This window comes from Ambystoma mexicanum, chromosome 10 (assembly GCF_040938575.1).
Source record: "Ambystoma mexicanum isolate Mex_15411 chromosome 10, UKY_AmexF1_1, whole genome shotgun sequence".
NCBI classification, from domain to species: Eukaryota; Metazoa; Chordata; class Amphibia; order Caudata; family Ambystomatidae; genus Ambystoma; species Ambystoma mexicanum.
In genome coordinates this window covers 226,743,735-226,771,634 of record NC_090932.1, presented here as the reverse complement: position 1 = coordinate 226,771,634, position 27,900 = coordinate 226,743,735, and the positions used below count along the sequence as shown (strand labels likewise).

Below are 27,900 nucleotides of genomic sequence, written 5' to 3'. Positions count from 1 at the left end.
CACACAATCATTCCGCTCAAACAGTCCTGGCAAAGGGTCTATTCAACAAGGAGGACCTTCTTGGCCATGCTCAAAGTGAAAATCTATTAAAATATTGTTTTTAAAAAACAGGGAAATAGTTTGTACAGTATTCTCTCGTTATTTTAAGTCGTTTCGTATTTTTTTTACTTCCATTGCAAATAGCTTAGAATAGCAGGTGCAGGGGTGATCAACACAGAGGAAAAACGAACAGACCGGTCAGATCCCAGACTATTACACTTAAGATTTTACATTTCTGTGACCCCGAGCCTTATGCGAAACCAATGAAAGATTCCAGCGCACCTTCACAGCACTAGCAAACTGGTGGGACCCCTACCTTATCGCATGGGAGGCAGCAAGGCGATTATGGGGGTTAAGTCCTGCCAGAAGATCTTTGGGTGACACAGCGGTGTGGAGACCAAGAAACGTCTCTTTAGAAGATTAAAGAGGATCAGGCAAGGTAACGAATCCGAAAAGGCCTGAAACAGACAAGTGAGCCAACACAGTGGGAAAGAAAATGGGGAGTAGGATCATTCTGGAGAGTAAGAGCTATGATGTTTAGTTAGAAATGAGAACGTTCTAGACCTTAGTGCTTGTGCAAAGCATGTTTAATAGATGCCATTTTGCAAACAAATACGTCTACCTTTTCCAGAGCTATTGGCTAATATTAAATCATTATGCATAACCAGTGTGAACTAGAGGAGACAGAGGGGTTTATAAAAAAGGGTGGAAATTAGTAAACTGGAGAGAACTCAAGGGATGAAGGCTAAGGGGAGAGAGAACCTGTGGTGATTTGCAGGAAGATATTTCATCTGAGGGTGTGCTCATGCAGCAGTGTGTGCCAGAAGGTGATGATACGGTCTTCGAGTATCCATGCCAGGACAACTGGCAATATGTGCCAAAACAAAGGTGATGAAGCTAGCTAGGATTAAGGAGGGACTTCTACCCATGTGGAAGAGTATGACAGGTAGGTGGCATTCTATTAAGTGATTTTATGTGAGAAAATGATTTAATTGCAGGAGCGCTGACGCAAGATTGCATCAGTGGTCTCGTTTTAGTAAGCAAATGCTCGTGTGGTATAGAGATACTGGCAACAAGGGGGTAAATACAGAGTGGAGTTACTATGAATACTAGAGGTGGAGCAGGCATCATATGCTGCTCGCGAGTTAAAATTATGAAAATAAGTATGCACAACACTTTAGAGTGGGCACAAATGTGTCGGATCTGGCACCTGCTGGTAGCACAATAACGTTGGCAGGTTAAGAAAAGGATCTCAGTTTTTAATTATAGCTGTAGGTTGGAGCCAATTGTAGGCCACCCAGATTTTTAAAGACCCTTCCTTAAGATATGGGAATGCGAAGAAAAGAGGCGGTAATGATTCATAATAAGGTATTGCCCAAGTAGGAATAGAACGAATATCAAAGATGTTCAGAATCGAGAAGAGAGGGCGTAGATTAAGACTGAAGAGGAGAGAGGGTGGGGGGTTGGGTGGAGAGTGTAGATCCTTGAGGGACACCACAAAACACGGTATACTTCTGTAAAGAGAATGTTCCCAGCAACATATGTGGCATTCTGTTAGAAAGAAAAGAGCCAAATTAGGATAAGCCCCTGGAGGACAAATGCCTTGAACTCACTCAGTCTAGGAGGATGTTGTGGTCGATCACAGTGATCGAAGCATAGCATTTTAGAAAACATACCAAAGTGGCAGAGCCATCATCTGCCGCATTGAATTGATCTACGACCGAGAACCTGCATTTCATGTTCTTGGCGCACTACCTTTCCAATGATAAGAACACGTGATAGACATCTTAATGCATTTATTGTAATTGGTGCTTGACACTATGGAAACATGCCTGTAGCAGTTAAGTGTTTAATATATAATCCCAAAAGTACAGGAGAAGGGCCATCTATGTCCAAGCTGAAATCCGCACTGCCATTTATCAAAGGGGGGTGTTTAGGTTAGGGGGCTTGGAGCTGCTGCATCAGCTGATGACAATTGCTAGCACTGATGATGGTTGATCTTAGATTCTAAGTGCTGGGGATGTTTGGGACCCAGGTGAGTGGGAACTAGGTGAGGTTTGGACCAGCATATGAGACACTGGGTATGGTTGGGCCCAACAGAGGTTATTCGTGCGGATGAGACATATTACAGGGACACAAACAAGGGAACAGTCGGAGGGAGGGAAGATTGGTTCAGACACTAGATGAAGCTAGACAGAGGTTAGAACTGGATGAATACAACTCAGTGTTGGGGCACTGGCGTAGAGTGGGAAGCAAAGTTAGGGATCGCTGGCGAGAAGAACTGTTTCAGGGTTTCCAAAAACGCTGTTTAGCATTTTCAATTTTTCATCTACCCAAACAATCCGTCAGTTAATGAAACAGCTGTATTTGTTAAGAAATCGGCTTTCTAAAAAAATATGGATATGGAAAACAACCCTCTCCAGGTCTATCGCATAGTTTGCTCAACTTTATTCAGGAAGGCATCTTGCATGTTGATTGCATAGTATTGCTTAATCTTCCCTGATATTTTGCATTCACCTTCCAGGAAGGTGTAGGCATTCTCAAACAGTGATCCTCATCATTAGGGCATCCCAAATTCGCACAGAGTCAGGAGCCTATCAGTTTATTTTGATTGACTAATAATTATAGTCATACAATGCAATCAAAACCTATCTACTTCACAACGATACAAGATGTGTGAACAGAGTAACAGTATAAAGTACACAAAGCGCATCCTGCTGTAATATAATAAACAAATCAACATGGCATAGGTTTGCATCAGAATAAAAACATTGATGTCACATATTGCTCTAAAATAACAGTGCATGCCACTCAGCTGACAAAAGTAATTACAATAAACCAATGATGGTCGTTATCCTCATCGATAAACCAAATCCATCCTTCCCACTCATTACTAGTTGATACAAGCTGTTCTTTCTAAGGGGTACAGGGGCAAGTCATTAAAACACGAGCTGGCGTTTCTTCAGTTTGGGAGACAGTCTCCATTCTACGCCCATCTGCCAGTGAGAGAGTTTGATTTAAACTACCTGTAATCAAGGCCCACTCATTCTGATCAAACAGGAACAGTACACTTCTCACTACACACCATTTGCAGAATGGTCTCCCAAATAGGAAGTGTATACAGCTTGGCACAGCATTGTGTGGAGAAGTGGATGCCGACGGACAGTTAAGGGGCTGGTGGAACTTGGGAGGGATTGAGACAGAAGTTAGGCAACTCAAGGTGCTGATTTGAGGTAAACGCAACGACTGGTCGTGAGTTGTGATGGCGTCTCCCGCACGTATAGGGGTTTTGTGGGGATGTTAGGCTGTGAGTTGCAGGGATGTCCTCTGCATTGTATGATCAGAGAATGAGTTGGGGGATGGGGCATCCAGGTTTTATTACCGCAGAGAAAAAGCATGCCTGGGCCCATGGCAACATATCATGAATCGCATTAAACAGCGTAAACCGACATCGTAATCAGTGTTAAACATGGCTATTCACCAAATCATTTCGCAGCAGAGTACTCGGAATGCATGTATAAGTACACTAAGATGCCACTGGCAAAAAGGATTTTTGATCTAGCTCAAATTTTAAAATAGGCAGCTCTTACCTCCAGCTGTCCTTAATGTCTGCCCCTTCCCAAGGTTCTTTATACCTCTTTTGTGAATGCAATTTCCATTTTGAGAATCTGGCCACAGATAAACTATTTACACCCAACTCAATCCTATGATGTAACTTTAGATCAAAATAATTGAATTGTGGAAGCAATGACCAGCCACCTAATATTTGGAAGATGGTCATCCTTACTGAGCAAGGTTAAGGCTCTTGCTTCCATTATCTAGGATGTCATAGGTTTGTTTCATCCTAACCTCCAGGTGAATAACAGACCCAAACCTCTGAATTCATAATTTTACTAAATTAATTAGTGCTGTACCATCTAGTTACAACACCACGCCTTACAAAGATAAATATATGGGTATTCCATATATTGTCTGGAAGATAATTACTTTTGATTATAGTCTACCTGAGCATCAAGAAATCTAAGCACCTCACAGGGGGGCAGTGACAATAAGACCATGTTGTCAGTACTGAACAACGAGGGATATCTGTTGCCCCAAATTAAGGGGTTTCTCAATCTAATATATTTAAATGTGCCGTTACGTCAGCCCGATAAACTTTAAATAAGACGAGAGCAAGCACATACCCCTACCTTAATTTTCAGTTTTGATGCACTCTGCCATTGCCGCTCCTTAGTCAATTCACATATTTGCCCATAATGTGTAGGTCATTCTATCAATGATAGCAGGATGTCGGGATCTATCCAGAGATCATGACGGTTTTTCCAAGGAAGACTGCAATTAACACGCAGAGGCTTGTTGCAAGGGGGTGTATTGCACCCCTGCCAGGAGTATCCACACCTTAGTCCCTGGAGTAATGGAAAAGGGATTTATATGGGAGAAAGGATGAAGAGGGAGCAGAGTTAAACACTCAGGAAATATTTGTACAGGTACAATAGGGGACATAATGGTAGGGGACAAGACACTTATAGTTTGCATGCCTGTATATTAACATTTAGATGTTAGATGGCTCGAGCAGTGGAAGGTGTTGCTCTTCCTTGTCAGCTCTGTGCTGTTGACACTCATATCCTGTTCAGTCTACACAGTTGTTCTGGTGGTGCTTTAGCCAAGACTGGTTGTTTGGGGATGATACAGTGAGGGATGCAGGTCAACTTAGGAGACGCAGATCCTGCTACAGGGTTGTTTCCCTATTCCAGTCGCCTTTATACCACGGGTCTCTGCCAACCCATGTGGAGTCAGTGAATAATCTCATTGCCATGCTTGACAAAAGTCTTATGCACCGTCTCTCAGATCGATGCAGTTGCAAAATCTACTAATTCCCATCTATTTAAAGTCAGCAGTTGCGGTGGAATTTCGTCTACATTCCAATCTTGGATGCTAGTTCAGGCAGTACCATTGTCAATGACAGGGGTAAAAATGACAAGTTACAAACTACTAGCCAGCCATCAGCCATAATAAATAACTCACCACATCAATTTTGCACATGCACACCACTAATTACTCGCCAATAGTCAAGTATTACTAGTTAATGGCTAGTGGAGAGTGCACATTTTGCACGTAAGTACAATATAGTAACCTGTCTCTATTGAGGCATTAATAAACTATTGAATAAACTTCAAGCAGTCCAAAAGAGAGTTGTTAGTATTGTCTGCTAGATGACAAAATGGGAGCACTTGATAAATGCTCATCTTTCCTTGGGTTGGCTCATAAAATTGTAGAGGAGGTCCCAAATAAAGCATGCACTCCCATCGCCCATTCAGAAGCAACAGGAACATTCACATCAAAATATGTGATGTATGATGAGCAAATAAACCAGCAGAGAGCTGCAGTAGGGCTCTGCCCAGTACCCATCAGAAGAGCAACACCTATTGAAGTACTAATATCCAGACAACCATGGACAGTAAGGTATCCATTGAGAAAACCCTACCGACAAATGAGACGAAATGAAGTACCGTCCCGGAAGAAACCAAAAAGGTCTTAATGGAAGATGAATCGTGATGTCACGAGAGCCCTGACAAACACACAGATAGAACAAATGATGAACCAAGAAGGACACAAGAAGATGAAACGCCATGAGAAAAGAGATTGTAAGCTTAAAGTGATAGAAAGCTATCAAAGCGTAATAGAGTTAAGCTGTAAGCAGGATGAAGATATTCAACCAGCTAACTAACGCCTGTACATATGCTTGAAAACGCAAGAAAGCTAAGAAAACAGTGCAGCTTGCTATGCTAAGTAGAAGTATAGCGCGGCAAGCGCCATTGTACATAATCTACCTCAAAACGAAGCACATTATTATAAGTGCGATTCCACTTTACACGAAAAGCAGAATCAACTCAGGTTACTAGAGGCCAAACAAGACAAGATTCACATTCTAGCAAAATGAGAAGAGACGGCTGAATCGAAACTCAGCAGATGCAACTCGTGCCAAGAGAGCCAAGGTCATACCAATAGAAGGAACGAACAGTAGCTACATCTATTTGAAACTTAAGAACAGATTATTCTGTCTCTGAAAGGTCAATATAAGGAAGCATAGGCAGGTGGCAAGCCAAATAAGAATTAAATGCACGAATTGAGAGAACCTAGGAAAATTCATGGTGTCTATATCATCTGACCATCCGAGCGAGGAGAAGCACGAGTTCACACCTACGCTTGGCATCCACCCAGGGAGAGATATCAGAACTTTCCCAGACAGAAGATGCAGTTTCGAGGCCAACCACAGTAACATAATTGACACATTGTTGCTGAAGTGATGATTGATTGTAACCTTAATTGGAGGAAGGCCGGGTAGCTGATGGGGCACCCTGCACCTGGCTGACCATTCTGCGTGCTGCTAAGCAAAGTGGAAATTTATGTATGGGGTTGGTGCCAACCCAATCACAATGGACCAAATAATCTAGGTTCCTATAGTTGGTAGAATCAATGGGACGTCATACTTTTAGTGACGTCTACAGTAGTCATTTTGAAGGAAGGGCTTAGACGCCCACCTGACAGTATTTACCCAATCCCCTCACTCCGTTACCATATACAGATATAGTACCTATATTAAAGTTACCTTTTCCGAACCAATAGAAATGCTTATTAACTTTTGAGTGTTACACGTCACTTATGACAAATTTTCAGTATATATGATGTGTTTTTTATGAAGTTTGTTGGAGTTGAAGCGAGTCGGACTATCGCATCACTGCTGATTGCCATGACGTTTTTTGTACTTGACATTAAACGGACTCCCTTTGCCAAACCATTGAGTTGTCCTTATTGATTGGTGTTGGAGTAATAAATCTGCACCCCCATCCATCTCAAGGTGCAGCTATCTCGTCTTAAAGTACTCTCAGAGCAAACCTCGGCTCTATGAGTACACTAGGACTCCAAATTCAAGCACGGGGGGACGTGGCTACAGAGCCATGTGAAAGGACGGGATTCCGGGGGCTCCTACAGATCTTTCATGATCCTGGAAAACGGCTGTGACCGTAGAAAGCAGGGCTGCCGGAAAACTCTCATGCAAGAGTATGAAGGTGTGAGGGACAGGACGCTAATAATTGGGACCTGGAATCGTGCCAGCTCAGGGAGATATGAGTGGGAGAAGCGAGCAGTGCCAGACGGAGGAATAAACAAGATGGCCTTCAGAAATAACCAAAGGACAGCCCTGGTAGGATCCAGTAACCACAGCGGGCAGGGCAGATGCGCACAAAGGCTGGGGGTGACTTTGGATTGCACAGAAGACGTGAAGCGAATGCCCATGTGAAGAAGAGCTGCAAATTGCACAGAAAAGGGAATTGCGAGTGCCCCTACAGTGGCCGGAGCATGTATAATCTCACACTGTTCAGAGGAGGTACAAGAGGGCGCTGTGATGCTGAACATGGAGAAGGGGCACCCTGAGGAACAGACGCAAGAAGCAATGCAGAAACAATGGAGTCCCCGAGGCGAGGCGGGACCAAGACTGCAAAGATCCTTTCGGATTTTCAATTGTCACGGAGGGCGCAACAGCATACTTATTGGACACCGGATACATTGTTGCGGAGTGTGGATGGCACTCCTCGGAACAAAGGGAAGCAGTGAGAAGGAACCTGCTCCCCGCTACGTGGCAAGAATGGACAAACTGTAGCATTTCGTAGCCCAAGATACTTTGTTGCGCGGGCCGGGAGCGGACAGAAGAGGCACTCTGGCGAGGCTCGTACGGCGGAAGGGCAGAGAAAGGAAGCATGCTGCAGACAACTAGGTGAGCCAGAGAAGTGTGCAGAGTGGGGCATTGCAAGGACAGTAGTACAGCCCCGCAGGAGAGGGCAAAAGGAAGCGGGAGAGCATGCGAAAGGAGAAACATCAACGGCAGTACAATCCCAGCAGAAGTAAGGGCCATAAACCCTGCGTACAGGAGGAAGATACCCGAACTGTGGGGAGGCTTGTGGTGCTACTGGTTGGGAAGCAGGGTCACAGCCGCATTGGGAGCCTGTCACCACAAGCAGGTTAAGCAAACCGGGCTCACGGAGCGAGAAGGGATTTACCACGCTACAATCGAGATAGCGATCATATCACGATGCACAGGCTGGACACAGCCAGGCAAAGAAGAAGCCAAGACAACACGCAAGACAAATGGACGGCGGAGGGTGAGGTGGAGCGGATGATACCGGTAGCAGCAGGCCGGTACTGGGTAAGACCCACACACCTAGACTGGCTGAAAGACAACAAAGGAGCATAAGCAGCCATCACATAGCATGATGTGCTGCTGCAACAGAGCCACAAAGGGCGTGTAGTGGCAAGAGCAGGCAAGTTGCCCACAAGCTTCTAGTGCCGAAATACTGGGGCATCTGGATGATGTAGAGGACATCACAAAGGGTGATTTATCGGGTGAGAAATGACCTCACACAAGGAGCTTAAAAGAGACCTGCACACATCTGGAAAATGAGAAGGGCCCGACACCGAAGGAGCCTGTCGCAGAAGGGAGACGACCACAGGGATTAAGAGCATTGCACGCAGGGTGGGCTCCAGGGAGGCCGACCCACAGAAGTTTGCATGGACAGAGAGTGTGCACCCGAACCATAGGGTGGCTGCCACACAAACAGACCAATTTGTGAATCGGAGCCAGCAAAAGCAGGGTGGCGAAAGTGGGATGCAGAGCAGCCCAGGCCAAGGTGTAATAGGGCCTGAGAACCACAAACAGAAGGGAAGCGACATTCTTTAGGCCGGAGGAGTACAATAAGGCCCCCGAGGCCCATACACGACGCTGTGCACTGTGGAAGACACTGAAGGTAGGGCTGATCAACAAGAACATTACAGCAGAAAATGAACAGCACCAGTTCAGTCCTGATAGAAGCTGAAGCTACAAGGCAGGGTAACACAACAATGGCTTTTAAGGCAAAGGAAAGCAGTCCTCCATCGATATATTTGCTAAACCGGTACACACAACAGACAGTACAAAGACACCAACATGGGAAATGCAAAGTGAACAGGTTCCTGAAAGAGGGGAATAGACAGATACTGGAGGACATAGCCGAATTGAAAGCGGCCCTCAAATTTAAGATAAATCCGGTCAGAACACACAGGGGTGTTAGAAAAGGAGGTGCAGGTGAACAAGAGCAGTTGCAATGAAAACTCCAAAGAAGTCTCCATATTGAAACAGCAAGTACAGAATTTCGAGAGCAGAGGAAGCAGATGAACGTGCATGAAGGAACAATGGCAGAATGGCCGGCTGCCGGAAGGAGAAAAATGCCCAAACCAGACAGACTTCATTGAAACCATGCTGCTGTAGGAAATAGGTTCCGGGACACTTAGCCAGGGATTTACAGTGGAGAGGGCGCACATTGCCCTACAACGGAAGCCGCCTCCAGGAGCAGCACCACGACCCATAATAGCCAAGATCCTGAACTACAGAGACAGGGAGAGGATCCTGTAACACTTTGGCAAATGAGGAACGATCTGCCGAGCATCAGCGACCATCACGGCATACCCGGATTACACTTTTGTACAGTAGCCAGTGTGGAATGATCCGATATTATAAAGTTGAAAGGTCACGGCGTTCGACATCACAAGTAGTGAAATGCAGCAACCACTAGTGCCGCAATGACAAGAGCGGCCCACAGGAATCACACTATACCCCAGGTAGTTTAGATGGGTAGGATACTAGTAGTTCGGTATCCTCCTGCTGCGCTCTGAAAACCAGCATCAGTGCAGGGTTAGGAGTGAAATGCAGGGATGCCTGAGCTTTGAGGCAGGAGCTGGGCAAAAGTTGGGAACTGTTGGGGAAGAGGGTGGGAGGGGAGTTTGGGTAGTTAAAAGGGGGTTGGCCTACAGACACGCACAGGAGTGGCACAAAGGAAACGGCTTGGCAGAAAGGAGAGCAGGAATCACTATAAGAAATGGGGGAATTTAAAATAGCAACCTAGAATGTTAGAGGCCTGAACAGTTACATTAAGAGGAACCGGGTAATTACATAGTTGAAAAGGCAGAAAATGGACATACCCTTCCTGCAAGAGACTCACTTGACTACACGGAAATGGGGAGGGGTGACCCTGGGCTCAACATACTCAGCATATGCCAGAGGGGTCCTAATATGTGTTGCACCAACAGTCCCATTCAAGGTCCTCCAGACCTATCTGGAGGTAGATGCTAGGATGATAGTATTAAGAGAGATGGTGGAAAATAGAGAAATATGTGTAATAAACACATATGCCCCAAATCAGGACACAGCGGCCTATTTTGGATCCCTATATCCCAAGATAGGCCTATATAGGGACTGCACACTGATACGGGGAGGAGATTTTAAATTGTACGCTAGACCCCGGCACTGGATAGATCGGATGGTAAATCCACTCACCCAGCCCCCTTGGCTAAAGCTCTAAAGAAGCTGTTACAAGCATTTAAGTTAGCTGATGTATTGAGAACAAAGCACCCGCAAGACAAAGTATACTCTCACTACACCGCTCCCAGTAACCTATATACGATGCTAGATTATGTGTTTTGTTTTACGGGTGAAGAGACTCTGGGGGAGGTGAACGGGGCAGAATACAAAGCACGGCTACTGTCGGACCATGCCCCACTGTTTATCACCTGGCAGGCCCTCCCCGCAACGAGCTAGGATTCCGACATGGAGACTCAGAGTAGAGGCACTCAGAGACTTGGGGTTTCGGGAACATTTGAGGGAAGAGGTGAAGGAATACTTTGTGCATAATACTGGTGGTGTTGCAGGCACACTATGGGAGGCCTTTAAAGTGGTGGTGAGAGGGCGGCTATAGTGAAGTCGAAAGTGATGTAAGAGGTCATTTTCCGGGATCTACGGAAAGCGGAAGGTAGACTAGAGGACATTGCATGGGCAGGAAGTAGGTCTTTGGAAGAGGCGCAGGAGGTGGCTACTCTACAAAAAGAGTGCAGGGCACACTGGGACAGACTAGGTAAATTAAGCTACAGGAAATATGTGGAGAGACAACACGCAGAAGGGGACAAACAGGGGCGATTGCTAGCATGGCTCTACAAGAGCGAGAGGAAGCAGGAGACTATTAGAGCAGTTGTGGGAAGAAACAGAGAGTTGCAGGAGACGCAAGAAGGGCAAAATAAATGCTTTTATGATTACTATTAGCAGTTGCATGATGAAACCTCAGAGTATGATATGGTAGAGATAGAAGAAGCATTGCCAGAGATCAATCTCCCCAAACTAAATATGAGGAGAGGGAAAGGTTGGAAATCCCCATCACGATAGAAGAATTTGAATTTGTGATTAAAGACCTACAGAGCCCCAAGGGCGAATGGGCTCCCCAGTGAATTTTATAAAGAATACAGGGCGTAAATCCTGGCTCCACTGTTGGCTATGCTGAACATAATTGCATAAATACAACGTTATTGTGTTGGAAAACGCTGCGGTTTTAAAACCGGGGAGCCCCAGAGCCCCAAATGGAAAAGCAGATTCAGGCAGACACAACGCGGCATTGCGGAAAACAACCGCGTTGTGTCTGCCTGAATCTGCTTTCCCATTTGGGGCTCTCGGGCTCCCCAAAGGGAGCCCGAGAGCCCCAAATGGGAAAGCAGATTTAGGCAGACAACGCAGCATTTAGCATTTCCCATTTGGGGCTCTCGGGCTCCCCATGGGGAGCCCGAGAGCCCCAAATGGGAAATCAGCTGCAGGTAGAAACATTACGCGGCATGTAAACATAACCGCGTGTGTTTCTGCCTGCAGTGGCTTTCACTTTGGGTCTCCGGTGCTCCCCTGGGAGCACCGGAGACCCAAAGTGATAGCCACAGCAGGCAGAAGCACACGCGGTTGTGTTGGAAAACGCTGCGGTTTTAAAACCGCAGTGTTTTCCAACAAAATAACTTTGTATTTATGTTTGCGGTCGCTTCAAAAGCGACCGCAAACATAAATACGTTTTTAAAGCTGCGGTTTTATTTCTAGGTTTTCCGGGCTCCTCCAGCCCGGAAAACTTAGAAAAAAAACCGCAGCTAGTGCTTATTTTTTGTAAAAAAAATAAATAGAACTTACCGAGATTCAGCTGCAGCTTTCCTGCTCTGGTCTCCGGTCTGCGTCCTCTGAGTCCCAGCACTAATGAAGGGAAAGCCACCCAGCGGTAGACTTTGTTTACTACAGCTGGCTGGCTTTTCCCTCATTAGTGCCGCAAAAGCAAAAGCCAGCACAGGAGGGCCTCCATTTCACAAAATGGCTGCGCCCCTGTGCTTGCTTTTTCGAATTTTGAGCTTGAATAGCTCAAAATTTTACATAGGAAGTTTTAAAACGGAGGATGCTAGTATATTTTTTTTTATGTGGCCTATCTATTTTTTAAATAAAAATTTTTACTAGACCATCCCTTTAAGCATGCTCAATCACCCACCTGTTTGTCACAATCTCAAACGCTTTGACATTGTTTGAGCTCTACTCTAACCCGCTCCTTGCCACCTCTCCCTCCTTTCCTTTTCATCTCTCCCCGAAAATTCAGCTCTTTCCTCTCTAAATTCATCCCCTTTTTCTACCCCATTCCCTCTATCCTGCCCTTCCGTTCTCTCCAACTCACAAACCTTTCCCAGCCATGGATCACTCTCAGCTATTTTCTCTACGCTCCTCCCTCGACCATAGAAACTGGTGCCGGAAAAAAATCTTGTTCCGTTTCTGATCTTAATTTACTTTCATCTGTTCACTTTTATTACAACACTTCCCTTCTTGCTGCAAAGAAGCTATACTTCTCAGATCTTATTTTACCCTACTCTCCTTATCCCTACAGACTTTTTCAGCTTTTAAAAAGTCTTCTCTTTCCCACTTTTCTGGACCTTGCTTCCTTCTCCCTGTACTTCTTCCCTCGCCTCCTCTTAAATTCCTTCCTCTTCTCTTTTTCTCCTCACTCATTATCCTCTTTTACTCCTTTATCTGACTCGGACCCTAACCTGTGCTCATCATACTGCCTCCCCTTCTGATCTCCATTCTTCCCCTCTCGTCCATAAAGGCTATCCTCTTTTACCTTTCTTGACCACCCGGCTTAATTAATCTCTTTCTACATCGACTTTCCATACAGACTTGAAAAACACTATCATTCTTTCTACACTGAAAAAACCCTCACTCAATCCTTCTCTTCCTTATCATTTCCGGCCTATTTCCCTTCTTCCATTTCCTGAATCAGCACTCGTTTTTTGCCCATCCACCAATCAGGCTTTCGTCCTATGCACTCTGCAGGAGCAGCTGTGCTTTATTTCACAAACTCACTCCTATATTCACGTCATGCCAAACTCTCTTCTATTCTCATCTTACTTGATCTCTCTGCTGCTTTCGATTTGGTTGACCACCAACCCTCCTTGATACTATTGCCTCCTTGGGCTTTGATTATTTCTCTCGTAAAATGGTTTTCTTCGTATCTGTCCAATCTCACTTTGCCTCTTTCCTGGGCTGTTAATAAATCGCCCATTTCCAATTCATTTCAGTGGTTCTTTCCTTGGTCCTCACCTTTTTTCTATTTATAATTCTCTTTCCTCTATCATCACCAAATTCGGTTTTTCTTTTCTATGCTGGCGACTCTCAGATCTTTGTATCCTTCTCTGATACTTTTCACACTTCTCTCTCTGCCTTCCTCCGCAGGGATGCATTCTCGCTTTCTTCTCTTCAACCCCTCCAAAACGGAAGTAATTTTTCTTTCCCTCCTCTTCAGTTTCTCCTGCCCTCCTCTTCACCTCTATCCTTCTCCCCTTCAGCTCAGAACCTTGGATTTCGCTTTGATCAGTCTATCCTTCTCCCATATCTCTAATGTTTCCTGTACCTGTTGTTTTCACTTAACATTTGTCAAATACACCCTTCCTCTCCTTCAATGCAACCAAAAAACATGTATTTCTTGGTTAATTTTCTCCTGTTGTTTTCTGCTTTAATCATTAGCCTTCCCGCTTCTAAGCTTGCTCCTCTTCAAACTGTTTTCCATTTCTCAATCTGTACCCACTTTCATCTCTTAATCTGTACCCACTTTCATCTCTCTCCCCGTTCCTCTGTCTCTGCCTCACTTCAGTCTTTATCGTGGCTCTCCTTTAGTCTCAACTTCTCTTTCATTTCTTTATTAATGTTTTTAAAGGTGCACATGATCTTGTCATTCCTTATCTTTCCTCGCTTGGCTCTTTTTATTATCCTTCCCAGTCTCTTATGTTCAGAATGACAGTTTCTGCTTGCTGTACCAAAATCACCCTGCACTGAGCCTCACTTTCGCTTGTTCACCCTATTCACTCCTAAACACTGGAATTCTCTCCCTCTTCATTATTTCTCTTTTGAGCGTGTTTAACATCCTTTCTGCAGTCCTTCCCTACCCAGTGATTTAATTTGTCATATGTGGTCTTCATTGTATTGTACCATTACATTTAGTTCAGAGCTATATCGATAAATAAATACGAAAAATACAATTGCACACCAATTGGTGGGGTATTTCAAGACATCCTACCCTTCCACTGTGCCAGCAGACTCACTTAACCTGAAAACACATACCTGTTCTTTTTCTGCCTAAACCTATTTATTTATATTTTTAAAAAAACATAACGTGCTGTTCTTGACTGACCATCATGATGTCCAAAGGTGCTCAGTGGTTATATTTTGTGGCTTGCGAGGGCTCGAAACATGCCCCTTGGGCAGGGGGCACTGGTCATCGTCGCAGGGGGCCATCACATAAATAACCTATCATATCACAGTGAATATAGTTGCAGGCCATGACCACTAGCCACTCTGGGGGTCTGTTTATTTTATTTATTTGCATTTTTAAAGTGCTCACACAGCCTGGGGGCATCGAGGCGCTGTTACAGAATGATTTTTTTGCTGTCTTAGTTGCATATTTATAACGCGCTTAAATACCCAGATGTTTCTTAGGGCGGACCCGGGATCGAACCGGTGTTGCTTCGTGTCGCCTTGCTTCCAAGGCGAACACGCTGTCTGTGGCAGCACCCTTGCCATGGCCAGTGGTGACTCAGGGGGGCCAGAGTTGCCACTGGCTATGCCATGGCCAGTGGTCCCTCCGCTCTCGGGTTCAGTTGTGGGAGCAATGGGCAGAGGCCATGTCTTGGTACACAGTCCACTAGGAGGGGGCCCACTGGCCTATGTCCATGGTCAATGGTCATTTTGGATGGCACCAATTTCATGCGAGGACCAACACAAAAGAAATGTCACTAAAAACTGATCTCCATAGCAATCACCAAACTGTGAGAAGTCATGAGCAGTGCATAGCGGTGGCCACGTTGTGGTTGTTATGCGCTGCATCCATAACGTCACTTTAAGAAAGTGGCTTCGTGAAATAATGAGATAGAGAAAGAGAGAGGGAGAATATGATGGTATAATACATGGATTGAGCAGGAAGAGGCCATAGAGAGCTAGAGCAGATAAGTAGCCTTGCAAGCAAGCAGCACACTGCTCTGTAGCAGACCATCTCAGCGAACACACACATCTCCGACCGCGGTGCCGCTGTGCTGAAAAGGTGCGCACAGCCATGTTTGTCCTCGTCAGCAGTGGCGCAGAAGGAAGAACACATACATATCCAGATGGATGTCAGCAGTGGAACAGCATGAAAATCCAGACAGACCCAGCGGCAAGAAAGATGAACATGGCCAGGGAGCCATCAGCAAACAGGAGCAGAGCCAAAGGAGCTACTCTGGAAGCAGTGGAGCAGGTGGAAGGTCAGCACAGCCCTGGTGCCCAAGGGCGAAGAGGCCTGAGCAGGGCCGACATGAAGGATGAGTAGAACTATCGGGACAGACCTATCAGCTGGACGGTAAGGCTACATCAACACATAAACACACCACATACATCTAGTGTCTACATAATATTGGTGACAATCGCCCTTTGTGCCTCTTCAGCAACTCAGTTGTACAGGTTTGCTTCTTGTCCCCAAAATCACTTTTCTTCTGTCAAGAAATAGCCAAACTTCCATTGTTTATTTATTTGTATTCAGTTCTAAAAGAACTTTAGCAAAACACTATACATCTGTTAATAATTAACAAGTCATATTTATAACTCATAGGACATACATTTATAAAAGCACAAACATTCATAAAAGAAGGGTATCTAAAAACTGTAATATCCCTATTCTGTAGACAATTCCATAATACTATTCAACGGTTACATAAAATCATTCTACACCTAATCTCTCATTAAAAAGAAGTCATATTTCATCATCTTCATACCTTCATTAAAAATTATATCCAAACATGTCCAGACACACCCTAAGGTATTTACAACGGTATTTAACCATCTTTAAAATGATCTCCAAATTACCACACATCTCCCTACATTTAACCTATCCATACCTACATCACCCCAGTTTTATACGCTTACTCTTCATTATTAGAACATGGTTAGCCTTTGTTCCACTCAATTTGATACCCAGTATAGTGCAATATGAAGTCTCTGTAATTCACAATTTAGGCAATAGATCCAGAAGGCCACTGTCTTAATAGTGTCATAATTATAACGTATACTGATATATACAGTACCCAACAACCTATGCTGAGTTAGGACATGTTTTGCTGACTCTGGATGGCCTGGTAATACACAATCGACAAAATCTCTTTTCCAGAAGAATACCCAACCTTGTCCCTTGGAGTGTAAGCAAAGGCAATGGATTTGTTCTCAATCTTCACATGAAATATGCGACTGCTGGGTTCAGGCTCAGCAATGGGTACCATTCTGTTTTTAAATAACGCTGGGATACTTGTGCCACTGCCGTATAGTTATGTAACTTGGACAAGTGTTGATGGTTATTACTCCAGTCCAACACATTTGCTTTCCTGTGCATTGAGTCTTTTATGACTTCAAGATTGGTCCAAAACTTCGGCCAAAGCTCCCAATTTATACTGTTAAAAAATTCAAAATTTTAAATTTTGAAATGTTCCCCCTCGCCCACTCTCTCTGATTCATCGGAGATCCTCAATTCCGTCAACATCGGGCACTCAGGGCTGTTTTCGATTCAATATAAAGATCCCCCCGCCCACTTCTTGAGCAGCTGGGTGCTTAGGGATACAATCCCCAGCTCCAAGCATAAATACTCCATTGAGGCTGATGGAGGTAAGCCAAAAACTCTCTTCCAGAACAGTCCCTCCAAATGGTTTAACCAATTCACTTCCCTCATTACCAATGCTTACCACAGGGCAGAAGCATTGTCTGTAAAGCGTTAGTATGCTCTCCATTGTGTAGCCTGCAGTTTTCTTTGCAAATTTACACAAGAGAGTTGCCAATTGTCTGGCTTTCCTTATTTTAGTGTCCTTTATGCAGCAATAGCTGCCATCATTTGACAGCTCTAGCCCCAAATACATATAGCTGTCCACGTACTCAATTCTACCCAATGTGGTAGCCAATGCCAACTTATTGACCTTTTTGCCAGTAACCAGCATGCTTTTGGTTTTTGCTACGTTTTATCTAACGAGCAACTTGTTCTCTAATGCACAACAATGAAGTTCATTTTAGCGTATCTTTCATTCCTCTGTAAGTGTGGTCTAAGACTACCAATTCGTCAAAGGAGGGCGGATTATGGAACAACAAGGAGAAAGAGGAAAGGGTACTAGAACAGGTAAGTGACGCAATAATGAATGAACTTTGTAGAGCAAGAGCGGAGGTAAGTAGTGAGGCGAGCCAGCAAAGCGATACAGCGCTAGGAGAGACGAGCAAGGAACATGGGGCCAAGACATACGTGTGTAGCAATAAGAAGGTAGCGACAACACCGGCCCACAGGGCAGCGGAGAAGACAGGTGAGTACACAGACATAAACTTAAGGACAGTTACAGTGGGGGGGAAAACACCCAGGTACAGGGTTGACATTCTCAGATGGATTTTGCAGTGAGGAGGAGGAAGGATCTTGCGGGGGACGAAGTGACGGAAGTGGGGAATGGCTAAGCAAATTATACATAACACGCACAGACTGTGGGTCATCATGGGAATGTGAGACACGGGAAGAAGAAAACAAGGGAGGGAAAGTAAAAGACATATAAAACAAAGAACACCACAGCCACTGACACCGCCAACACAACATACGCCGTATGTTAATAGACTCAGAGACCTCCCAGGACGCAAAATGGAAGAATCAGCTGATGCACATAGGAAGGGTCAGGTGGGTAAACAGAGGAGGAGCAAAAGCATAGGAGGTGATAGAGTAATACAACAAATTACTGACTTTATTGAAGAACTTTCTGACATGGAAGAGGAGAGCGACTACACGCACACATCCCTGCACAGACGAACACCAGGGCAAGTGAAGGAGTACACTCTAATGCCATTCCTAGAGAGAGGGGGGGCAAGGCCACAATATGTCCCGTGGAAACATGCAGACAAAGAAAACATCAAATGCAGGCTTCCATCGTTGAATGGAGGGGCCAGGAAATGGATATATGAAATGGAAAAACAAACTGCAGGGCAAAAACTAGCGGTAGGTGATGTAAAGGGGTTGTTAATTTCAATACTGGGTGACGCAGCAGATGACATTTGGAAGAGGGCGGGATTCCCAGGGGTAACTATAAGTGACACATCACATAATGGAGCGCCATTTGCCAATTGCAGACACACACTGTGGCAGGCGCTGAGGGTGCAATACCCAGACACTTCAGACATAGGAGCAATAACATCATGCAAAATGCGTGAGAATGAAGATCCTGTTGATTACATCCAGGAAATTCAGGAGAAGTGGCGCCTGGAAAGGTGGGAACCGTGGGACAAAACACTAGCAATATTTTACCACATATTGATTCAAGTTCTCCCAGAACCAGTGCAGAGACAATTAAAGAAATTAGTAGGAATGGAAGCAAAGGCATGGCCAGAGATACAGCTGACAATAGTACACCATTGTAGGCTATGGCAAGAAAAAATGAAACAAAAAGAGGAAGACAGAAAGACAGAAGAGACGAAATTGGTCCAAAAGAAACTGTCCAAATATGCCATGGAAGGTGCGCTGATAACAGGCCCCACCCAGGTCACTCCAGTACCAGACACTACACAACACCAAATAGCATCACTGTAGCAAGCACAAATGACGACACAGCAAATGCCACCACCCCCACCATACACAGCACAGATGGGAGGTGGATACGCACAGATGGGAAATGGGCCCACACTTTGCCAATGAACTGTTCCAGCACGTAACTGCCCTCTTGGGAATAAAACATACATTTTCATGTGCATATCACCTGCAAGCAAATGGCATCTGCGAACGCCTCAATGGCCTCCTAAAAGAAGAGATAGCAAAAATACAACAACCAACCAAAAAAAGTTGCCTGTACTGCCTCCCTTTGGCCTTGTTTTGAGTTGAGGAATAGACCAGGGTCGGACCACCACCTCACACCCCACGAGGTGGTGATCGGACGTCAAATGGACCTCCCACTCACACCACCATCACAAACCCTTCTACTGCAAACCACAGGAACCGCCAGTGTGTAGGGTGGATCAGTCGGTTCAAGGAGGCATCCTCTAAGTTCATGGATGTAAGGAATTCACCTAGAGATGTCATCATCTTGATGGTTTGGAGAGTATCCGTCTTGAAGGGATGGGTCCTGACCATTCATCCTATTGAGGTTACAGGCAATCAGGCCACTGATCGTTTCATCACCAGGAATTAAACAGAGGAGGCGATGATCCCCTGACCTCTCGGGAGTTGTGGCTTCCTTGGAAAACATATGCTGGTTCCAATATCTGTAACGCTCACCTGGTATCCACAGGGACGTCACTCAGCCTGTTCTGACCTCTTACGACCTCGAACCCTTCCCTGTAGTCTACTCGATTGGAAACGGGGCCTGAAACACAGGATTGGTAGAGTTTAACTCCCTATTGTCTCCGTGTGCTTGAACCCCTTCTTCCCCGGGGTCCAACCCTTCCCTTTGATCCACAGCTCACCTTGTTTTCTTGGAAAGTGTGCTCTCCGCCCTGCTTTCAGCGCAGGCGCGCATTGATTGATGCAGACTCATTACTGCCTAGTTACTTCACTGGCAAGAGTCCGACAGGTAAGTATAATGAGTCTTTTGAACAGTTCTCTAACTTCGTTCCTTTCCTTCCTTCGATGATGCCCGGCGTCCGGGGATGGCGACGTGCTGCTGAGATGAGTAGCGCTGAAGGTGAGTGAGAGCGCAATGCGCGATGCAACCCTTTCATATTTGTATTGAGCTGAGTTCTTTTTCTGTGTCTTTTAGGTGCTGTGACGTTTTCAGCGTGGATGCCGGTTATGAAGAAGAAATGCGGTGAGTAAGTGCGGTATGCGGCGCCTCTAGATGTTTCCACGCTAACCTGGAGTGTCTTTTCCCTCTTGCAGGTGGATGAGAAGTTCCGGAGACAGAGTTCCCCCAGAGCGGCTGGGATTCAGGTAAGCGTTTGAAGCTCGTACAGTCTTTAAAAATAAGCAAAGATTTGCTGAATGCTTACTAATGCCTTTTTTCTGTTCTTTTCCCTTTTCCTTAGGAAACGGTTGTCAGCCGTTGACGAATGAACTTCCCCCAACTCCGACTTTCCCTCCTTTTCCTCCTCCTCACCTGAAGACTGGTCTTGAATTGACGATATCTGAGGTCTTCTAGCGCAGTAATCCTTTTCCTTTTTCCGTCTTTCTTTTTTTTAGGGCAAACGTCTTTCTCGCGGAAGGAAGCCACAGTGTACCGCTATGATAAGCACTACCTGTGGCCCCTCTCCCGAGAGGGACAGTCTGGGGAAAAACCTTATCGGCACAAAAAACCCCAATGGCAAAACAGCAGCCGCAGCGGCCCGCAGTGAAGATGCAGAGTGGAACGTGGGCTCCGAATGCACCGGAAGAAATTGGAACGTCCGGTACGAGAGGAAAAGGTAAGTAGCAGGAATGCAAATATGAGGAAGCAGCAGACCAACAAACCCTGAGAGAAGGCAGTCAGGAGAGAGACAGAGGAAGGGAAAGCACGGGAGCCAGAATAAAGAGCAGAGGAGGAGCGACCCAAAAGTCAGCAGCGAGGGGAAAGGAGGAAAGAACAAAAAGGAAAGTAAGCAAGCATACAGCAACCGGAAAAAGACACAGCCGGGATGGCTAACCAAGCGGGTTGCAACGCACTGCGCAGAGGGAGGGCGTGGCTGATAAGCCTCCCGGCTCGCAGTGCGCGAAACAACTAGACCGCTACAGCTACGTCCGGAAACGTGATGGGACGCCGCAATGGCGGCCCGACGGCCGCAATCTGGACCATAGTGTCCAAGGAAGGCATCGCATGACAGTATGCCCCCTGCCGATGCCGCACCCCCCCGGCTTCCCGGGGTGAGCTCTATGAAACTTCCGCAATACCGGAGCATGAACAAATGAGGAGGGCTCCCATGAATCCTCCGCCCTGGAGTATCCCTTCCAGTGTATCAAATATTCCAGGCGACCATGCCTGTAACGAGAATCACAAATTTGGGACACGTCAAATTCCGCCTCGGCCCGAGATGGTGGACGTAGGGGAAACGATCGGGCAGAGGAACCCGGGGGAGCCTCCCTCAAAAGAGGAATGAAAAACCGGGTGGACCCTGTGTAGGCAAGGAGGCAACTTCAGGCGGAAAGTCACCGGGTTGACTCTTACTACAATCGGTTATGGACCAATGAAATGGGGTGAGAGTTTAAAAGTACGGGTCCACCGGGGTAAATATTTGGTGGACAACCATACCCAGGTGCCCGCCTTCCACTCTGGCACCGCCAAACGGTGACGGTCCGCTTGAGCTTTATTTGCCTTTTGACTTTCTGAAAGACTGCGCCAGGCAGTCATGTGAGCCTCTTGTATTTTGGATAAAACACCTTCCACAGCCGGTAAGTTCGATTCAGCTGATAGAGTGGGGAAAATTGTGCGAGGATGAAACCCATAGGTACAGAAGAACGGGGTGAGGCCAGAAGCAGAATGACGAGTATTGTTGTAAGCAAATTCCGCCGTAGGAAGGAGAGATACCCAGTTGTCTTGTTCCTGGTTGACATAACAGCGTAAGTATTGTTCAAGAGTGCCATTCAATCGCTCGGTTTGCCCATTTGTCTGAGGATGGAAACCAGATGACAGTGCCCTTTCGATGCCCAATCGATGGAGTAAGGCTGTCCAGAATTTGGAGACATATTGGCTGCCTCTATCCGATGTAATCTTATCTTGGAGACCATGAAGACGGAAAAACATCCTTGAGAAAAACTTCTGCCATTTCGGATGCGGCGGGCAATCAGGGAAGCGGAGTGAAATGAGCCATCTTGGACATATAGTCTACTGTTACCATGATGCAGGTACAAGCACAAGAAACCGGCAGATCCACAATGAAATCCGTGGAGATGTGACTCCATGACGTAAGGGTACGGCACTCTGTTCGAGTAACCCCAAGGGTTTTGTTGTGCGATTCTTACTGCTGTTGCAGATCTTGCAGGATTGGACATATTGGTTGACCCCGGACCGCATTCCGGCCTAATAGAAATATCTCTGGACTAGGTCCAGTGTGTCTGTTAGTCCTCGATGCCCGGCAGTTTTGTGGTCATGGCACCACTGAATGACCTGTCGTTGGAGGGGGGCCCTAGGTATAAATATCCGATGATTGTGAAAGAAAAGCCCCTCTTTGTCAGTTAAAGTTTCCTTTCACTTCTTGGCTGTAGACGGAATAGTGGCCTCTTTGACTTGTTGAAGAAAGTTGGTAACATGGAGAAAAACCCGATTTCTGGGAAAGAGTCTTTCTGTAGTTGGCAAATGGGAAGCTGCCAATCCACCTTTCCGTGAAAGGGCGTCAGCAAGAAGATTCTGACTTCCAGGTATATAAGTAATACGAAAGTCGTACTGGGCAAAGAAATGTGCCCATCAGGCTTGACGAGAGTTGACACAGTCCATAGTCTGAAGAACTTGCAAATTCTTATGGTCTGTACGAATGGTGAATGGACAGCTACTTCCTTGCAACAAGTGCCTCCATTCCTCACACGCTAATTTCATGGCTTAGAGTTCCCTCTCAATGACCGAATAATTCTGCTGACTTGGCATAAGAGTACGCGAGAGATAGGCGATGGGATGTTAGTTTCCGTCATGTTCTTGAAGTAAGACTGCACCCACTGCAGCCGCAGAGGCATCGGTTTCCAGTATAAATGGTTTTGTTTGATCTGGGTGAGACAAAATGGGAGCTTGACAAAACAGTTCCTTTAAGTGTTTGAAATTCTTTTCTGCTTGGTCTTCCCAACGAAATGGTAAAGAGGACTTTTTCAACAGCCGAGTAATGGGTAACACCACCTCAGAAAAAGAGGGTATGAAACGCCTATAGAAATTTGCTACTCCCAGAAATTTCTGTACCTATTTGACCGATCTGGGAGAGTGCCAACTAAGAATGGCATCCACCTTTCTTCGATCCATCTGGACCCCTTGTGAAGAGAGAACATAGCCCAAATAGGGTACTGTGCTAACACCAAACTGGCATTTCTCCTTCTTTACCAAAAGCTTGTGTTTCTTGAGGCAAATTAAGACTTCAGTGAGGTGTTTCTAATGCTGCTCGAAATCCTTGGAATACACCAGTATATCGTCCAGATAGACAATAACTGAAACAAACATAAGATCTCAAAATACCCGGTCCATAAATCTCTGAAACACCGCTGGTGCGCTGACTATTCCAAAAGGCTTTACATGGTATTCAAATAGCCCAAATGGAGTACGGAATGCTGTCTTCCATTCGTCTCCCGACTGGATGCGCAAAAGATGGTAGGCACTGCACAGATCTAATTTGGTGAAGATAGTAGCTCCTTGAACCGCCTCCAAAATGTCATATATTAGCGGCATAGGATATCGATCCCGGACCATAACCTTGTTTAAACTGTGATAATCGATGCATGGTCGAAGGTCAAGAGAGTATTTCTTCGGTATAAAGAACAAGGGTGCTCCCGCTGGGGACTTGAACGGCCGGATGAGTCCGTTCTGTAGGTTGTCATCCAAATAAGTCCGGAGAGCCTTCTTTTCGGTTTGTGATAAAGAAAACATAGGGCCAAAAGGGACCAGGGCATTGGGAAGAAGATCAATAGCGCAATCTTCCGGCCTATGAAGAGGTGGAAGTTCCGCAGGGTTCTTTTCTGCAAAAATGTTAACAAAAAATGAGAGGTCCATGGTTAGAGAATGGACCCCAACAGTACTGGCTTGAGTGACAATCTGGGCCTTAGCTTCCATATACAGTAGATTCTTTAAACAAGCCTGTCGACAAAACCCTGAGTCAAAGTTAATACTGTTGGTGGACCAATTAATCTGTGTTTTGTGTTTGCGTAACCAGGTAATACCCAAAATGATTGGAAAGTGGCCCGCACGGATTATATCGAACTATATGGATTCAGAATGTTGTTGTATGGACATTTTAAGAATCTCCGTAGTCTGTGTGATGGGGCCCGAGCTGAGGGGACTACCATCCACCCCTTCCACCTTCTGATCTTCCTTGCGGTCCATGCGGCGTAAGCCTACTGTATCCGCCCAGATGGTATCAACAATGTTGCCCGCGGCCCCACAATCCAATAGGGCCAGTGCTTAGATCTTGCGATGATCTATACTCAATTGAACCTTTAGTACCATTAGTCTCGAATCTTCCAATGTGTTTGTTGGACCCACTGATAATGACACATAGGGACTAATTATTTCCCCTCGGATTCCCGTCCCTCCTAGGACCGAGGGTTCTCATTTCCCGCTCGTCGGGATGGAATTTCTGAACAGTTCTTAGTTGGTGTTGGTCAGAACCACAGTATGTGCATAACCGCAAGTCTGTCTCTTCTTCTCTTTCTTTCTTCAGGGGTCAAGGATGGACGGGTGGCCCCGATCTGCATAGGCTCTTCTGTTCGTCTTGCCGCTGAGTCTGATGAAGGAGGAGAACTGATGGGGAAGGTCGGATTTCGATTCCGTCGCCTTTCTGTTCTGCGCTCGTGGAGACGATGCTCTATCTGTAAAGCTGAAGCCATCAATTCTGGAAATGATGCAGGTCGAGGGGATCTGGCTAACTCATCTTTGAGTTCTTCCCGTAAACCTCGTCTGAATATGACATATTGTTTTTGTTTTTGCCAACCAGCTTCTGTGGCTAAGCGTTTGAAAGTGCTAATGTATGTGAGTACATCCGTCTGGCCTTGACGTATATCTAACAGGTCTTCACCTGCAGAAAAAGTAATTTCAGGCCTCTCAAACTCTTGTTTCAGTCGGGCTACAAAGGCCTCGTAATCCTGAAGTATCGGATCAGTTCCCAACACTAGTGGAGTGGGCCAGGCCAGGCATTCCCGGAGAGATTAGAGATCATAAATCCCACCCGGGTATGACCGGTGGGAAAGGTATTTGGTCAGAAGGCGAAATGGATACTACAAGCCTCCAGGAATTCTTTTAACGTTTTTGGCGTTCCGTCATATTTTCCTGATGATAGTGCCATCGGAGGCAAGTCTACCGGTTTGGGCTCACGACTGGAACCAGTTGTTTTAACACGTTATTTTCAGTCCTTAATGTCTGCACTTCCATGGATAAGTTCCGAACCTCAACTGAGAGGTTTTGAACAGCGGCCAACATCTCTTGCAATTGTTCAGGTGTCGCCATCCTGAGTATTGGGCGTTGCAAAATGAAAGCCTTTGAAGAATGAACTTCCCCCAACTCCGACTTTCCCTCCTTTTCCTCCTCCTCACCTGAAGATTGGTCTTGAATTGACGATATCTGAGGTCTTCTAGCGCAGTAATCCTTTTCCTTTTTCCATCTTTCTTTTTTTTCTGGGCATACGTCTTTCTCGCGGAAGGAAGCCACAGTGTACCGCTATGATAAGCACTACCTGTGGCCCCTCTCCCGAGAGGGACAGTCTGGGGAAAAAGCCTATCGGCACAAAAAACCCCAATGGCAAAATAGCAGCCGCAGTGGTCCGCAGTGAAGATGCCGAGTGGAACGGGGGCTCCGAATGCACCGGAAGGAAATTGGAACGTCCGGCACGAGAGGAAAAGGCAAGTAACAGGAATGCAAATATGAGGAAGCAGCAGACCAACAAACCCTGAGAGAAGGCAGTCAGGAGAGAGAGGCAGAATGTAAGCAACCGCGAGGGGCGCAGAGCAGTTAAGTGCTGTGAGAGGCCGAGGAAGAGAATGCACAGGAGCCAGAATAAAGAGCAGAGGAGGAGCGACCCAAAAGGCAGCAGCGAGGGGAAAGGAGGAAAGAACAAAAGGAAAGTAAGTAAGCGTACAGCAACCGGAAAAAGAAACAGCCGGGATGGCTGACCAAACGGGTTGCAACGCACTGCGAACAGGGAGGGCGTGGCTGATAAGCCTCCCGGCTCGCAGCGCGCAAAACAACTAGACCGCTACAGCTACGTCTGGAAACGTGATGGGACGCCGCAATGGCGGCCCGACAGCCGCAATCTGGACTATAGTGTCCAAGGAAGGCGTCGCATGACAGCGGTGTGCCGGGATGGGAATGACACCACCGAAGATGCCCGCAGAACAGAAGGAGCGATGAATGATGGGCAGAAGCACTGCAAGATAAGGCTGTTCCTAACTGTTCTTGTTCTTGCAGGAGCTGAGCGCAGGAGAAAGATGCAGGCCTACTGGAGACTAATCCGAAAACGGTGAGTGTCACGCTGCAGGTGCAGAAAACGCAAAGCATGTTTCTCAGCCTGGGCGTGGCTTAAATAGTCTCTGGGTATCCCAAGTGTCTCTGGGCTGAACCACACCCAAAAGACTAGACTGCACATGCAGTTCTGGGAACCGAAATATGTGGGGCATCCATTTTGTCCCCATCAATGCATTACAAGTCCAATCCCCAATGTTATCCTGTGGGAGTGAGTGAGTTTGGTGCCACAAGCACCAAGTCTGACTCCAAGTGGGTCTTTGGAGGGTTGGAGAGGCCCTTGAGGGCCATGTAGGTGACCGTGGCTAGGCTCCAGCCTGACATCTTGGAGGGCTGGGGACATGAGGGGCAGGATTCATGACAGCACTCCCCCCCAAGGCCCCTCTCAAGGTGGCTCTTCTGTCTGGTCCTGGTTTGTTTGGATGGTTTTTGATGAAATCGTCTAAGCAAGCGAGGTGCATGGATGTACTCACAAGGCTCCCATGTCCTGTCTTGGGGACCATACCCCTTACAGTCTACTAAATAGTATAATTTGGATCTGACGTACTTTGAATCCAGGATGTCCTTGACTTCGAATTCTGGCTCCCCGGTGACTACTATTGGCTGCAGTGGCGTTGCTACTCAGGTCCCAGGTTGAACAGGTTTAAGGAGAGACACGTGGAACACAGGATGATCTGCATGTTTGACGGCAAAGCTAGTGTGACCGCCACAGGATTTATCACAGAGGTGACGGTGAATGGACCCAGGTATCTTGGACGGAAAGTTTGGGTTCCTTTAATGGACACGTGTTTAGACGCCAGCCAGACTTTTTCTCCCACTTGGTAGTGGGGGCCTTTGCTCGGTGTTGATCAGCAAACTTCTTTTGGCGATTCTTAGCTTGAAGTAGGTGTTCAGCTGCCCTTTTAAAGGTTTGAGAAATGGTCGTGTGCAAGGTTTTGACTGCTGGCATTTCCAGGGTTGTAGGAACGTCCAACTCAGAAGTACGTGGGTGCCTGCCATACAGGGTATAAAAGGGTGTCTGCCCAGTGCTGGTGTGTAGGGAATTATTATATGCATATTCAGCTATCCTTAATAGGTTGAACCAGCTCCCTTCAGCTTGGTGTAACATGCAACGCAGATACTGCTCGAGCGTCTGATGTGTCCTCTCAGTTTGACCATCCGTTTGGGGATGGTGACTGGTGGATAGCCGGCTGTCGATCTGGGCCATAGAGCAGCATTTTCTCTAGAAGTTAGATACGAATTGAGTACCTCGGTCTGAGACCAAAACTGAAGGAAACCCATGGAGCCGTACGATGCCTTCAAGAAATACCTTTGCCAGAGTGGAAGCATTTGGGAGCCTGTTAGGGAAAATTCTCT

At 46.2% G+C, this 27,900-nt stretch overlaps 1 protein-coding gene across 2 annotated transcripts in view; it reads right to left on the bottom strand.

Moving 5' to 3' along the window:
- FHIP2B (FHF complex subunit HOOK interacting protein 2B) overlaps window positions 1-27,900 on the bottom strand; it is a 416,121-nt gene that overhangs the window by 377,762 nt on the left and 10,459 nt on the right. The window lies entirely within an intron of this gene.